This window comes from Echinops telfairi, unplaced genomic scaffold (assembly GCF_000313985.2).
Source record: "Echinops telfairi isolate 266 unplaced genomic scaffold, ASM31398v2 ScPeMD7_7412;HRSCAF=8450, whole genome shotgun sequence".
NCBI classification, from domain to species: Eukaryota; Metazoa; Chordata; class Mammalia; order Afrosoricida; family Tenrecidae; genus Echinops; species Echinops telfairi.
This window is the reverse complement of record NW_022111312.1, coordinates 11,549,599-11,562,630: the sequence shown is the minus strand read 5'-3', so window position 1 is coordinate 11,562,630 and position 13,032 is coordinate 11,549,599.

Sequence of the window (13,032 nt, the reverse complement as noted above, 5' to 3'; positions counted from 1 at the left end):
TTTCATATTTTAAATCTGCATCCTTACTGGGTTGTTCCATTTTTGCCCATAAAATTCTTCAATACTGCAACTCAAGGCTTGGATTTTTTCAATTCTTTCAGCTTGACAAATGCGGGCATGTTCTTCTTCAGCTTTCCAACTCCAGATCTTTGCATATTTCATTATAATACTTTGCCTTCTTGAGCTGCCCTCTGAAATCTTCTGCTCAGCTCTTTTCCTTAATCATTTCTTCTGACCACTTTAGCTATTTCAATATTTAAGTATATTACACTAAATATATTTATATTATATTAAATATAAAATATTTAGCTATTGTATTTTATTTATTTTTGTTGTTGATCAACATAACTTTTATTATTAAAAATCATTTTATTGGGGCTCTTACAGCTCTTATAACAATTCATACATCAACTGTATCAAGCACATTTGTATATATGTTGCTATCATCATTTTCTAAACATTTACTTCCTATTGAGCCCTTGGTATCAGTTTCCCCCCACCTCGTGACCCCTTGATAAATTATAAATTATTATTTTCTTTTTTTTAGTTAATTAATTATAAATCATTTTATTAGGGGCGCGTACAGCTCTTATCACAATTCATCCATCCATCCATTGTGTCAAGCACTTTTGTACATTTGTTTCCTTCATCATTCTTTTTTTTTAATTTGTGTACTATCTCTTCATAAATTACTATTTTCATATCTTACTCCGACTGCTCTCTCCCTTCCTCCATGGTTTCTATTGTTCGTACTGGGGAGTGGGAATGGTTTAAGTGTTGATCGTTGTGATCAGTTTCCCCTTCCTCCCCTCCTTCCTCCACCTTTTCCCCTACCCTCCTGGTATCGATACTCCCCTATTCCTCCCTCTTCCTGGATTCCGTGTGTCGTAATATTTAGCTATTTTAATAGCTAAAGTAATGAGAAAGAGGATTGATGAGATGTTTCCAGTTTGGAAGAGGGTAGAAACGACTGTTCACTTTAATTATTCTACATTCAAGAGCATGTTTCAGAGTTGTGGGTAGACATAATCGAATTTAATATAATTTACATTTTACAAAAATGAACCAGGGAGTAGTGAAGAGAATGTGTTGGGAGAAGTGAAAGGTCAGGTGTGAGATGCAATAATTGAAATTAGCACAATCAATAGAAACACAAAGTTAATGATGGGTACAAAAGACATCTAGGCATGTAATCAATAAGGGCTCTGAATGTTAGTAGTGAGAGGATTGATTAGATAATTCTGGTTTGGAAGAGGGTAGAAATTATTTTAGGAGCTAATGAACATTGTCTTGGGAATAATGAGCCCCGGACAGTACAGGTCAATGTCTTTCTGGAGTTGTTTTGTCTCAAGTCAGGAAAGCGGGCCTGCAGCTTGGTAAGACAAGCCAAGACCAGGACTTTGAGTAGATGAGATATTCAGGGAGGGTAAAGAGTCTTAAGTGTAAGGAATTATGAAGGGATCTTATTTTAGAAATGAGAATCACTGGCCAAATAGTTCATTTCTAAATTGTATCTTACTCCAGGCATCAAATTACAATCTTAGATATAATTAAGATTTAAAAACCGCTTAGGAATCCAGTTTATCAGAATGATATACTCTGTTCAGAGGTGAAGCTCAAAGTGTGTGCTGAGTAACTTCACCTGGAAAGGCCTTGAAAACTAAGGTAACGAATTTGCACTCAGTATAGAAGCTGTATCTTTTAATTCAGTAATCTTCTTATATTTCCATTAATAACATGTCAGCCACATCTAGCTTAAGTATTTCCTTCGACCCAAAAATCCAATTAGAACCATTATTAGGTTAAGGCAATGTCTATCTGAAACAGCTGAGCATAAAATGAAGCAGCGATCATACTGTGTTGTGTGCCATCATGTCAATTCCTATTTACAGCAGCCCTAGTGGGCAGAGCACAATGGCGCCACAGGGTTTCCAACGCTGTACATCTTTCCTGGAGTGATTACCAGGTCTTTTCCTCCATAGAGTTAGTGGTAGGTTCAAATCATCAAGCTTTTTTTGATTTCCAGCCAAATGTTTCATCACCACGTCACCATGGCACAGAAAATTCCTTTTTAGTTTTGATGTCATTTAAGTGGAAATAAACGTTTTCTAAAAATTGGACATGATTGACTAGAAAATGTTTAGGTTGCTCATGAGCTTTTTTAAGGTCGTGTTCTATAAATTTTCCATAGGCTTATTTCCTATGATTCTACAATGAACAGTGAAGAGATGAAAAATAAATGTTCTGGTTGATGTCCCATCACCTAAGAGTACTGCTTTCAAAAGGAAAATTCTTAAAATAATAGTCAAATTCCATTTTTCTAATAAACTTTTTTTTGGTCTTTGTCTTAGTTATAACCATATGAAAACAAAATTTTGATGTAATTCAAATTACTCATTTAGCTTCCTATTAACTTCACAATTGTACGTAACAACTTTGTTCTATGCAGAAGGTTTAATAAGTTCAAACTGGAGAAACTTGATCACCCTAGCTTCCCAGTTACACATGACCACCTAACTGTATTTGCAAAAGGTTTGCCTCTTGAGAAAGATTTCTGAATGATGCCAACATTAGCATGAGCTTCGCCACCCCTCAATCATGAGGATGCCCTTTTTCTTAAACTGCCCTCACCCAAGCAAGATTTCCCTCATTATACTGTAGACATGCAATTAGTTACAAAGAAACATGTTCTTGAAAAAAATGCCCAGAGAGTAAACACTCATTCCATTTCGATTGATGCATTAAATCAGAAAATCTAGGTAATTGTATTTAATCCAAAAATGTATTCAAAAAGACTGGGCAGAATTTCAAACACTTAGAGGAGTACCCAAAGCAAGTCGATGTATTCCTGGCATTTTACACTGAGTGTCTCGACTCTCTCACGAAGCCAGACCATTTTCCACGATTGTTTTTTCCATCAGTGAAACACAGCTCCTATCTAGTAGGATCGTCAATTGAAACTCCAGAGGAGAAACTGAGTAAGAATCTGGCTGGATCTCAGGCACTGAATAATCAAGTAGCAGGAGACCCTATGGATTACTACAAGGGATGAAGGAGTCCAGCTTTACAGAGACTGCAGCAAAAGCAAGATTCACTGCAGCAGGGCTGCAACCACTTCCTCTTTAGGTGCCTAGGTTTTTCTTCAAAGACAGTAATTGAGTGCTTAGAGAGCCAACCCAAAGGCATCAACCTCAAAAAGCATTGTAACTAGAGACAAAAAATGAGATCAGAGTATAAACTCCATTTTATATCAGAAGGATAAGATTTATATCAACATCTCTTAAATCCTCAAATATCTGGGCATTTAAGAACACTCCCCTGTGATTCAGGACTGTGAAATGTTGGATCTGCTAGTAATTATCCCAAAGGGAACAAAAAGCAGGATTACTGAGAAAAATGTATTTGGCAGTCAAGTTATTCAGAGAAGTACGGTTTGCTTTGACTAACAGTATTCTCAGGTCTCTAGAGGTGAAATTATAGCAATTATGATGCTCTTCCTGCTCTGACAAGCAAGCAATTGGCTATACGTATTCCCTTTGCAAGAAGATCCCCAGAGCAACCATGTTGCCTTCCTCGCAATGAAGCCTGCATCTTTTGATTCTCCAGAGACCTAGGCTACGTCAAAAACGCATGGAAAATCTCTAGGCACAACTGTGACTCCTGAAGCTGAGGCAACAAGCCTGAAAGGATTAAAAAGAAGGTCCATCCCTGTAATAAGATCTGTGATAATGCAACCTACAAGCGAAACGAAAATGCTGCTGAAGAAATTGAGTTAGCAAAGAACAAGTAAGATCAAAGCAGAAATAAAATGGGCCTCTTTCTATGTTTCAGAATTCTAAGCAATGTCTTGTTGCCCTAGTAAATATGAACTTACTTCATAATTACTCAAATTAAACTGCTGGCACTAGTGTACACCCACATACCTATTGTTCAGAACAATTCATTACTTAGAAAAGATTAATTTCCAGATTATTCTGGGCAGTTGATTTATTTCAAAAAGCAGTGAAACGTGGCGGTAATTTGCACTGGAAAACAAACTGTGGCTTGGGCCATTGTGTAACTTATAGGCTTGGGTATGACTCACAGGCCTACTACCCACAAAAATGTGCAGAGTTGAAGGTTAAGTCACTAGAAAGGCCACTTCACTCCTTCCTGACCTGTAACAGTTCAGAACAGCAGAAAACCACCTGAAATTACACGTACTATTGAGTTCTAAACAGCATAAACTTGCAGGATGTAAAAAGTGCTACAGAATTAGGGACCTCTATTAAAGCCCTGTTAAAGTGCTCAGATGCTAACAGAAAAGTCAGCGTTTCAGACCCACCAGCCTTGGAGGCGCTTCTCGTCTGCGTTAGTGTTGCTACTTGAGCTACTCCATGGCGATGGATTTAGCTATTACAGTTGATGTTTCTGTAGGTTTTGAGGTATTTGAAAATGCTATATAAAGTCAAATAAAGTGACGTTAAATAAGAAGGTATTTGGCCACTGAAAATCTTTCCTTGTTTACAATTTCCAAAATCAGTCCTGGAATTCTGGTCCTGAAGGTTAACCTAATATTTATGATAATTAAGCCCAAATCCCTGATTTAATCCCAAAGAGGATACTATTTGCCCTGGCAACTTACTTAGTGTGTTACACACTGGGCTGCAAACCACAAGGTTTGCAGTTCAAACTCACTAGCCACTCTGGAGGAGAAAGATGAGGCTGTCTGCTCCCCAAAAGATCTACAGACTCAGAAACCCTAGAGAGCAGTTCTACTTGTCCTGTAGGGTCACTAATATTCAAAATTGACTTGATGGCAGTGGATGTGGTTATTTTTGGTTTCTTCATCCTTGTATAAAAGAGCTGGCTTTAATAAAAATACCACCTTCTAGAACAGTGGTTCTCAACCTTTCGAATGCCGCAACCCTTTCATACACTTCCTCATGTTGTGGTGACCCCCCACCATAAAATTATTTTCATTGCTACTTCATAACTATAATTTGGCTACTGTTATGAATCGGGCGACTACTGTGAAAGGGTCGTTCGACCTCCAAAGGGGTCGCAAGCCACAGGTTGAGAACTGCTGCTCTAGAAGATATTAAAAAAGAAAAGCGTTCATTGAAGTAGAACTGTCTCTTAAATTTCTGAATACTAATTATTTTTATTTTGCATCTTATTCAAGTTAATTATCTTTGAGTAGTAAGACAATGAATAATTAAATTTTTTTTTTCTTTTTAAAGACTATACTTTCCATTTTTCTGCAATATATATATTTTACTTATGTGGGAGGGATGGCAAGACTAAAAATCAGAAGCTAGAACCGCATTCTATATTTTCAGTCAATATTTAAAATTCTATTGCTACTACTACTACTCTTAATTTATTGATCATTATCCATGATTTCACATTTACAACAATACAGAAAAAATCCTCAGGTATGCCTCTAGTCCAAGGGGCCCGGGGAGCCCCCTCCATTGTCCACATAGAATAATAGGGGTCCCAGCTATTACCAGACACATGAGGGAGGTGGCTAACCAGTCATGGGGCACTTTTTCCCAGTTAGTCATGACATAGGACAGTGGGAGGCCATAGGTGAGCATGGGGAACTGGGCTAGATCTCAAAGGTATGAGGAGGTTGTGGTTGCAGGGTAGGGAGGTTGTAAACAGGGGAGAGGAAAGAGGACCTCTCAGGGCTGTGTTGGATGAAAGGTGAGTGAACTCCTCACCCATGGTAGGCACCTGGTGCCAGTGGACACCAGACCACTACCAGACTTGGTGATGGTGGGGATGGTGCCATACCACACGCATCTCAAGATATGCTGGAGTGGCTGTTGGGCTGTTAGTGACTGAGTGCGGGAGGTTGAAGGTGGGATAGACACTGGTGTTGAACATATGTACAGCTCCCAACTCTTGTATAACATCAATTTCACTAACGACCTGGCCTTTGAATCCTAACCATGTTAATAAATGAGAGTGGTGTATATACAAGACACTTTGATGATAAGGAGCTAATCTCAAACCAAACCTGTTGCTCTCCAGTGGATTCCAACCCATAACAGTCCTACAGGATAGATTGGAATCACCTCCTACGGTTTCCAAGGCTGTTATATTTACAGAAGCAGACTACCACATCTTTCTTCCTCAGAGCCACTGTTGAGTTTGAACTGCCAGGCTTTCACTTAGCAGCTGAACACTTACCCGATGCATCAAAAGAAGCTAAAGGGACTCAAACATAAAATATTCCTTGCCCATGGGAACTTAAAATCCAGTGGTAATGATGTTGGCTGGGGAGGAGGGCTTGGAGAGGTTTAAGATAAATGGTTATAATGCAATGCAAATAAATATGTGCCAATAATAAAAGGGTGAAATATTACATCTAGCAGAAGGGATTTCAGGAAAAGATTCATAGAGAAGAAAGGGTCTGAGACTATCCTTGACAGACGAAAGGCATATGGTAGAGAGGAGGTTAAGGCATTTGCAGCTGTTGCTTAGGATTTTGAATTTTTTGTCTAACATCACTGAAGTTAGGTTGGTGTCTTAACAGTCCAGAAACCTGACCTCCAGGAAATAAATACCTATTACAGTATACACATGCCAGAAACCTCTCACTACCAATCAGCCCAACTATGTGTGGCAGCGGGGACACAAAGTTCTGATGGCTTAGAGTGTCCAGGAAGGAAAAGCAGGCCCTAAGCTATCAAAGTCCTTGCAGTACCCTGATTTGTTCACCCTGCCTGGGCGAGCCGGTGCTCGTTTTAATGAAGGTGTTTGGTCAACTATTAAATCCACTGCCATTAGAGTCCACTTATTCTAACTAATAAGGACCCTATATGATGGAGAACTGCTCTATTGGGTTTCTGAGATTAAATCTTGGCATAGTGGATTACCTATTGGGCTGCTAACTGCAAGGTCAGCAGTTCAAATCCTCATCAGAGAAAGCTGAACTTGTCTACTCCTGTAAAGATTTCTAGCCTTGGAAACCTTGTACAGGGTTGCTATGAGCTGGAACAGACCTGGAGGCAGTGTTTTGTTTCACGTTATCTTTCTCTTAAGGAATGGATGGTGGATCCAAATTGCTGACCTGTTGGTTAGCAGCCCCATGCTTAATCCACTGTGCCATTAGGGCTCCTTTTGGCCTAGGGATCATTAAGAATAAATAGTATTCAGACACAACATAAATCACCTTGGTAAAATAAAATTTTAAATGACCATCTCAAAAAAAAAAAAAAAGGTTATATGGCCTATTGGGCCAGGGGCTAGGCTTCAGTCTCAGGAGGAGAGGTACTAAGGGTGTCTGTGGGGAGTCACCTGTAAATGGGAATAATTTCTTCCCTGCAGAGCTCCAATGAATGAGGAATGGAGTGGAGGATGTTTGAAACTCATCTGCCACCGTGTTCACAGCTCAACACAGGAGAGCTGTGTCTACTTTTTAAGGTCACACAGCAGCGGGTAGATCACTCTCTCTGGACACTCCAGAAACAATGGTCTGTGGCCACAATTCCTGCTCATGGATACTATAAAAAGGCTTTCTATAACACATTCACCACCATCAATAGCTCATTAAACACACAATAGTAACATTTTCAAATACAAGGGAATTTGAAACAGGTATTGAAGGACACAAAGAGATAGATAGGGGGTGGGGGGATTGTCCTTTCAAAAATGACTTTTTAATTTTCTCTGCAAGTAACCTGGAAGTAAAGATATTTAGCAAATATTTTTTCAGAGCCTGCTGTCTACTATGGGCCAGGGCCTCCTTACTCTACAGAGGAAGTCACTGTTACAATTCTTGTTAGGTGCCATTGACTCTCATAGCAACCCTATGCACAACAGAAAGAAGCACTGCCCAGTCCTGTACAACTAAAAATACAGAACTGGACCTGACCATTTTCTTGGCTACTGCAAGAACCTCAGTGCCTGTATCAGAATGTTCCTTTCACCTTTCTCCCTATGTCATGAGCTCCTTGAAGATGCATCTCTCTCACATGCCATTCAGCTTTTAATGCCAGGGGCTGACCAGGTACTTATCACAACAGTTCTCAATTCCTGCAGCACACTGAGGTTACCTATAGAACCCAAACCCCACTGCCTTGTGGAGGAGTAACGACCATAGAGGTGGTTCTAGTGCTTGTCACACACTTTGCGCATTGATGACCTAGCACTCAGGATGCAGGGAGGCCTGCTGGATACAAGTGGCCTGCACCCTAGTGATTTTGCCTATCACGTGGCTCTCACACCAGCTAGCCCTCTATTTTCCTTTTCCAAACTGAACACTACTCTTGAATTTCCCAATCCATCTAACAGCAGCCCAATCTACCTCGCTTCCACAGATACGAAACTCCAAAATGAACTTTATCTGATTTTCTCCTTCACTCTCCATTTTCAAATACCACTAAGTCCAATTGATTCTATTCTGCAATATGCCTAACGCCCAACTACCATCCACTGACCTAGTTCTAGTCCTTTAAGACTACTGCAGTGGCTTCCTAGCAGGCCTTCTGTTGCCTACTCTCCCATTTCACCTTCTTTATCAATCCATTTTTGATTTTTTACAAAACTGCAATGTTCAGGTTTCTTTGCTAGCGACGTATCTTCCATATGTCTCTATTCACTACTTGTTTTTATGTAAGTTAAAAAAATCCTTTAGAAAAATAATACATAAAAAACTGGTGGCTGGTTGTCTTTTGGGAAGAGGAACTGAGTAGCTAGGAGCCTGGGAGGGGAGGGAGGTTTTCCACTGGGCACCTTTTTCTATCTTTGGAATTTTGTACCATTAACATTTGAATGTGCTGCTTCTTCAAAACCAGTCAAACCAAACCAAAATCATATTGTATCACTTCCTACCCAATAGGAAATGACTAACCATTCAAGTGGGACCTTCAACAATCTAATCTCAATCAACTCTCAACAGAAACCCTTCTCCTTGCCTCACCTGCCCAAATCACTCTCTAGCCACAAAGCAGCTGGCGTTTAGGATTCTATTTCTGTGTCTGTAATGTGAAAACTCCCAGTATTCTTCCTCATTTGCTTCCATCTACTCAGAAATCCAGCTCTATACTCGACTCCGTGTTTCCAAAGCCCTGTACTTGCATTCTGCGTATTGTTCCTGTGCGTAGGTTTGCTTCCTCCCTACACTAAGGAAGGTCAGGGCTGAAGTCTGTTTGTTCATGTATTGTGGTCTCCTTCACAGCACTTGTCAGGGACTTAGAAACAGTAGGCAAAAAAAAAAAAAGAAAAAAGAAACAGTAGGCAACCAGGGAGCAATGAATTCAGGAGATTGTACAGCTGGGTCAGAGCATGCTGGTCCATCAATTTCCACAAGAGATGCTCCTCTTCCAGACCAGGCTGGGAAGAGCACTGAGAGAGCCTGGACAGACTACTCCCAAGTCTGTCTGCCACTAACTAGCTGTAGGACCACGAACCACTGGTAAGCTTTTGTTTCCTCATCTGGGTAATGACAAAGAGAGCAATGACAAATTAAAGTCATTTTCTAGGTCTAAGAGGTTGGGATCCTAAATCACACTGCAAGAAAATGTTTTAGAAATGATTTCCTTCACACAACATATACAATGTCACATTTGAAGCAAAGACGTCATTTCAGGCTTTCCAACTTATCTCTGCTCCTTATCACACTGCCACGTGTGTATTTTCAGGGATGTTTCATTACTGTCTTCTTTAGTTTTAACCTAACTAAAATGTTGCAAAAGGTTTTCCCCTTTAATGCACTACCAAAAAACGCCAAGAGATTTCTATTTGAAATTTTTATTTAAAAAGGAGAGGTATATAAAAAGTAGTGTTAACTGGCTTCCTTGAATTAAAATAATGTGCTAATAAGCGATATGTAGAATGTGTTTACTAGCACACTAATCTTGTTCTGCAAAGATCATTGATTGTTCAGGAGTTCAGTGTAGAGGAACCAAAACAATGCTAAGATCAAAGTGTCTGCTGACAGTCGAATGAGATGGACTTCTAAAAACGACACGTTCACTAAATAGCCACTAACTTTCTCATTTCATAGAAGCACTAATAATCACCTTACCTCTTAGTAGTCAACCTATAGGCAATGGAGAGCTTTCTAGCTCTTATGGAAATAGTTCAACTCTATTTTATTTTCTAAGACTGCTATTCAAACATTGGTGTACAAGCAGAAACATTTTTTGTTTGCTTCATTCAGCACAGCCAGCCTTTGCATAGCTCTCAAACAACAGCAGGCCTGTGTGATGATGGTATCACAGAAAGGTCAAAATATACCGTCAGTAGTTCAGAAAGAGATAAACCCACTTTCTTTGCAAACTAGCCTATGAATGAATGAACGAAAGAAAAATCCGTGCAAAAAAAATGAGTTGGTATTAACTTAAGTAAAAATAGTTCCAGGCCCTCTAACAGAGAGCATTCTTTAGAGTAAGCCAGGCACTTCTGTAGTCTGTGAGTCGAAATCAACTCGATGGCAGTGTGTTTGGGTTTTTCGGTATTTGGCAAAGTTTTTGCAATCATTTCATAGTCTTTGAGATTCACACCAACAATTCAATCAATTCTGGGACTATTCCCCATCTACAAATCTATTCATCTAAACAAACACAACTGTTTATGAACCTAGACAGATTCAATATCAACAGTGAACTTACAAACGAGGGCAATCTTACAAACCCACTGCCGCTGAGTCCATTCCAACTCATAGCCACCTATTGGTGTTCCTTATGGCTTCTGAGTATTATGTATAATAGAAACTTAGAGACCATCTAAGTAGAAGACTGGTTAAATAACTGATGGACCACTCATGCAGTACATTATGATGAATTTATGCTTACCAATATGAAAACATGCTCAATTTATAGTAAACAGAACTAATAATACAAAGCAGAACGCACATTAAGCCAGTTTTATTTAAAATAGGGGTCCTGTTTTGCCAACTCCTCACAAGTTGGTTCTTAAACAAGTGGAATACCTTTGTTTGTTTTAAGTTTTCATTATTACTACCTTTTACTATCAGTATCTTTACACATATGATCTTTGTCTTTGGGGGCTGGCATGAGAGTAAAACAAATTATGTGCTGCCACACTGTGTGCAGACCATATTATTGGTGATAAGATTTATACAAGAAACAGATCTAGAACTTAACTCCTTGGCTCAACTTTCAGCCAAACAATATGTGAATAATACCATCAAAAGGTATGCATTCTTAGAACCACCAACCAAATGAGATCAGAAGGTCAGCATTTGCTCAGAAGACAGAAGGGGGCAGGAAAGGAGGAAGAGAAATGGAAACAGGAACATCCAGCAGAAGTGAGAAGAATGCTGTTACACTGTGGGGCCTGCTATCAATGTCACCAAACAAAATGTGTATAAACTCTTGAATGGAAAACCAATGGGCTATGTAAACTTTAACCCAAATCACAAGAGAAACAAAATAAAAATAGGATACTCGTTGAGAAAGATAGCAACAAGTGTACAAATGTGCCTGACACAATGGATGTATGTATGGATTGTGATAAGAGTTGTGTGAGCCCCCAATAAAATGATTAAATAAAAAAAAAAAGATACTCATAAATATAATCACCATCACTCAAACATGTCTTAAGTTTGGGGGCTATTTTACTATTTTGTATGCACACAATTTTAAGTATATACACATAGGCAGATGGACACATTAATCAATGGTAACAAAGTTATGAGTTGCAGGCATTTCATACTCTAGTAAGCACAAAACAAAACTGTTTCTTTAAAAGCACTAGCCACACAAGGAAGAGCTCTAGATTCAAGTCCTAACACGATTAGTTGTACAAGCCATACTGATGAGTCAACTTTATAGATGAGGAAACCAGATTCAGATTAAGTGGAGCTAAGAGCAGCTATTTCATAAAGATTAAATAATGTAGAAAAAGGCGCTTTGTAAACTCTGAAGTACTATATAAAACACTAGTAAGATGATGAAATCTTGCTTTGTGCTAGATACTAGCTAAATCCTTAGGAGAATCTGAAATATTTTCACTCTTTAAGGACATCTTTTCGGCCTCCCTCCCTCACACCCTGAAATCTTGCTGTGATCGCATTTAAAAGCACTTAACAGCTCTTTTCTTCTTTAAAATTTTAAGCTAAACTGAAAGAGTCTTGTTGATTGCCAACTCAATTAAATAATAATTATTAGCTGTGTTATTAGCCCAATGTCCTCTGCAGGGATGGTTTTCAAACAAAATCTTGATTTATGATGCAATTTTGGGAACTGTTTAATAGGAAACCAATTACCTTACATCTCAAGGAGACAGAAAACATGCAAGAGATTTAAAAAAATAGTTGACATCTCCCAATTACATAAATTTCACTACCAATGACAAAAGAAGGATCAAGGGAAGGTACCACCACTTCTTAAAAAGACATTAAAAGTTACTTAGTTTTGAAAAGAAAACCCACAAAGCACACCTTTCCCCCCTACAACTGACTTTAACTTATAGTCTGAAAGGCTAATTTTTTTAAAGAATAAAATACTGTTCTCACTTTCCCAAAGGATTTTTCTGAAATTCAGAACCTACGCCTTTCTAAAACTTTAATTTCTGGGAAATAAGATTCCACTAAGAAGCACTGGTGCCATAATGGGTGACATGTTGGACTGCTAACTTCAAGGTCATCCATTCAAAATGAAAAAACACTCTGCGAGAGAAAGAAAAAGAGTTACAGTCTTGGATACCTACAGGGGCAGTTCTACCCTGTCCCAAAGGGTCGTTATGGATCAGAATTGACTTGATGGCAGTGGGTAAATTACTCAACAGCTTATCCTAATGCACTAGCCCCAGATAAGCCCTCTTTGAAAGGCCTGGGATCTGTATGAAATGAACTTAACATTTTGTTTGAATTTGACAGCAGCACTATATTCGAAGGGCATGGCTGTAGATAGCCGTGCTGTAACATTTCTTCTCTCTCTTACAGACACACACACACACACACACACACACACACACACACACACTCTTCAATTTCATTGATTCCAACTCAGTGACCTTATATAGGATTTCTGAGACTGAAAACCTTTTTGAAAAAAAATCATTTTATTGGGA